This window comes from Schistocerca cancellata, chromosome 3 (genome assembly GCF_023864275.1).
Source record: "Schistocerca cancellata isolate TAMUIC-IGC-003103 chromosome 3, iqSchCanc2.1, whole genome shotgun sequence".
NCBI classification, from domain to species: Eukaryota; Metazoa; Arthropoda; class Insecta; order Orthoptera; family Acrididae; genus Schistocerca; species Schistocerca cancellata.
In genome coordinates, this window is record NC_064628.1 from 853,573,472 (window position 1) to 853,576,724 (window position 3,253).

At 37.1% G+C, this 3,253-nt stretch overlaps 1 non-coding gene across 1 annotated transcript; it reads right to left on the reverse strand.

Annotated features, from left to right (window-relative positions):
• Positions 1-456: 456 nt before the first annotated feature.
• On the reverse strand, positions 457-528 carry Trnae-cuc (transfer RNA glutamic acid (anticodon CUC)). The gene has a single exon. It is a non-coding gene; the product is annotated as a tRNA-Glu (tRNA).
• Between the last annotated feature and the right edge of the window lie 2,725 nt (positions 529-3,253).

Sequence of the window (3,253 nt, forward strand, 5' to 3'; positions counted from 1 at the left end):
ATACATCCGTAACTCCTAATGCTTGGATCCCAAAACCATTAACACGACAAAATACTGACGCGACAAACGCCGGAATTCTTCGTTCTGAATGGGTAAAATTTACATTCCGATACTTTTTTAACGTATATAAACTATTTTTACAATATTGAACGAAATGTATTGCTGCATTACAATGGAATCCTTGATATTCTAAAAGCTTTTTTTTTTAATTTGATATAGGTTTTTAGTTTTGTTTCTGGTCTGTTTTGGGCGTTATGTGGAGAACAATATTGGGAATTAAGCCCTTAGAACTACTAAGAATTTAGGAAAGACGACAAGCAACATTGTAAATGATTTACATATGAGAGAAGAATTCTAGTGCAAGCAGCTGAACTGATATTCGACGTCTATCTATTGGTACATTACATCTGCAGAATACAGGTACATAAAAAGCAAAGCGCGTTACGAAAAATATTATTCCGGTACCGGGAATCGAACCCGAGCCTCCTGGGTGAGAGCCAGGTATCCTAGCCACTAGACCATACCGGACACATGTGAGTTTGCTTCATATATGAGTAACAATTACACACACTTCTGTCGTCCATGCATACACAGCGTTAAATTTGGTAGCAACGTTCTGCTCTGTTCTTTTGCGTAGCGTCCAACTCAGCACATGCGTGAATTTATATGCGGACTTCCGGTAACACGACCTTCGCTCGTTGCCACGCCGCCATGAGCGTTCCAAGTTTATCAATCCATCTAATCCGCTCTCTTATTGGTTGATTTTTAGACTTTCAGGTTTGTTTTCGTACCAGTGTTTGAAGAAGTTGGTTTCATCACATTGCGCTTCTTTTTCAGCCTCCTAATGTGTATTGCTCTCTATGAATCATTGTGAATATGTTGCTCTTTTCTGATTGCATTCTTCTTGCATCCGTAGTTTTAGGTGGGGAAAATGATTCCACATTTGTTGTTAAGTACAAAAGAGAAGACGCTTTAATTGCATGGTATTCTGCAATTGAGAACGAATCAGTGCGTAAAAAGTTCTGTTTAAATGTATTGAGTACGCTGCTCGTATTCTACGTTACTTTTGTTTGCATCTTTGGCGCATTTAATCAAGAACTCCATGTTAGCAGGTTTCGACATTTTTCGTATTCAACTGTGTTACATCTTGTCACGGAATAAGTACGTATTTCCGCTTCGAATGGTGTTTTTCCTTGGCACTGCGTACCATGCATTTCACAGTGGCTTGCAGACTATGGATGTAGATGAGTATGCAAATGCTAAAAATGCGACAGTAGTTACGCAAACTGTTTCACACGTTATAAACAGGTACTACAAAATATTACGTACAGTTTAGCAGAAGACAATATTTTGGTGACCTATATTAAATGCCAGAGTACAAAAAAAAAAAAAAAAAAAAACAACGGATACGAACGAAAATAACGCAGAATATGAGCAATATTCGTACGGTATATTTAAATCTAGCGGATTCGTAACGACTAACAAATAGACATGAGTCCACAGTATACCATGCGACGAAACCAGCTTCCGTTTCATATGAAACATAAACAAATATGGAATCATTTATCCCATTCGGTATTACTATGAGTGGAATAGATTTAAATTGCAATTCAAAGACTGCAATACACACAAGAAGGTCGTAATCAGGGATATAGTTTCCACACGATAACAGCCACATGATCGAAATTACAGTATTGGGTTTAACAAATAAATACACTTTACCTCCAGACTACCAGGCCCGCCCATAAAGTGTAAATGAAAAATAACATCTAGTATTTGTATTTCGGAAAACAAGGATACAGATCATTGCGCCATATTTTCCCGAATTCGAAGTTCCTGACAGCCCACTCTGACCGTTCCGTCTCTGTGTTCGCATATTTACCAAGGACGTTGCCTACGAAAATAAAAATAAAAAAAATTAAAAATGCAACGGTAGTGAGACACCAAGACTTATAGATATTATTAAAGAAGTCGTTACAAATAAACAATGAAGAATAGTAACAAATTTCTTGCGGATTCCACGTCACAGTGGCATCTATCCTAAGGAAATAGTGAATATCTTGGCGAAGCGAACAATCTACTTCAGTGAAATCGTAAATGAGACACTTCCTTATCAAGAAATGCTGAGCTTAATCAATGAAAAGTCGAGAAACGACTGGCAGAAGCAATGGGGTTCGACCAAGGTTTCGAAAAGTGTACACTATAGTCAGCTGTGGCCTAAAATAGCGTTATCTTCTTGGATTACTGATTGGAACAGGAGCAGACAAGCTATAACAATGAGTACGCGTATGCGCTTAAGGTGACTTGGAACGCCCTAGCCCGACAATGTTAAGTTTAGTGACTTGGCTTCCCTGTATTTCAGGAACCACTGTAGCCATTGACATGAAACTTTTGCAGGACATTAAACTGTATGTTCTGAGTCTACTGAACTACAATAATTGCATTTCAGCCACTGCTTTGGGAAATACAATTTTTTTAATTACACTGTTAAAATTTTGTGTACTTTTTGTGTTTTATCCTAAATAATTTGAATTATACATAGCATTATGTTCTTCTTTTAGCTCAGTAGACTCAGGATATGTATTTATTACCCCCCTAAATATTGTATGCTCTACTCAAAGTGGTTTCTGAGATTTAGGGGAAAATGCAATACAAAATGTTAATTTTTGTGGAACGGCTTCTAAGGTTTCACAAGACTATATCACTCACTTAATGTATGTATTTTTAGTTACTCAGAAGCACACTGCACCATACTGTATATCATCGTCTTGATCTTTTTCCTAGTTTTTTCTTCTTTCTGGAGTACTTAGTGGCCAACTGTGCTACTGTCTTCATTACAACAAAAACATTATTTGGTAAGCGAGTCCATATAAGATTATTGACAACTCATTGGGAATTTTAGTCTGAACATTCTAGGATTTGCCATGTCTCTGTAAATAGGTTTTATGATATCCATGACTGCTGCTGGGATGGAATGTGTACCAGATACAATACAACAAAAATCCTTTATGTACCAGAGCACTGGTTAATGCCAGCATTCCCCTTCCAACGTCGGCTGCAGTGTTGTCTATCCAAAATAGTGTACTAGTGTTAAATGGAATGTTCAACCATTTAAATATGTGTGGTCTTTTGATAGTTTATGTTTTCTTTCTTTTATTATTGTGGTATAATCACTTTATTCACAAATAACCATTAAGAAACAACTTTGTAAATGTTATGGATGGCTGTATGGAGCTAGCAGAGAAGGTAGCCC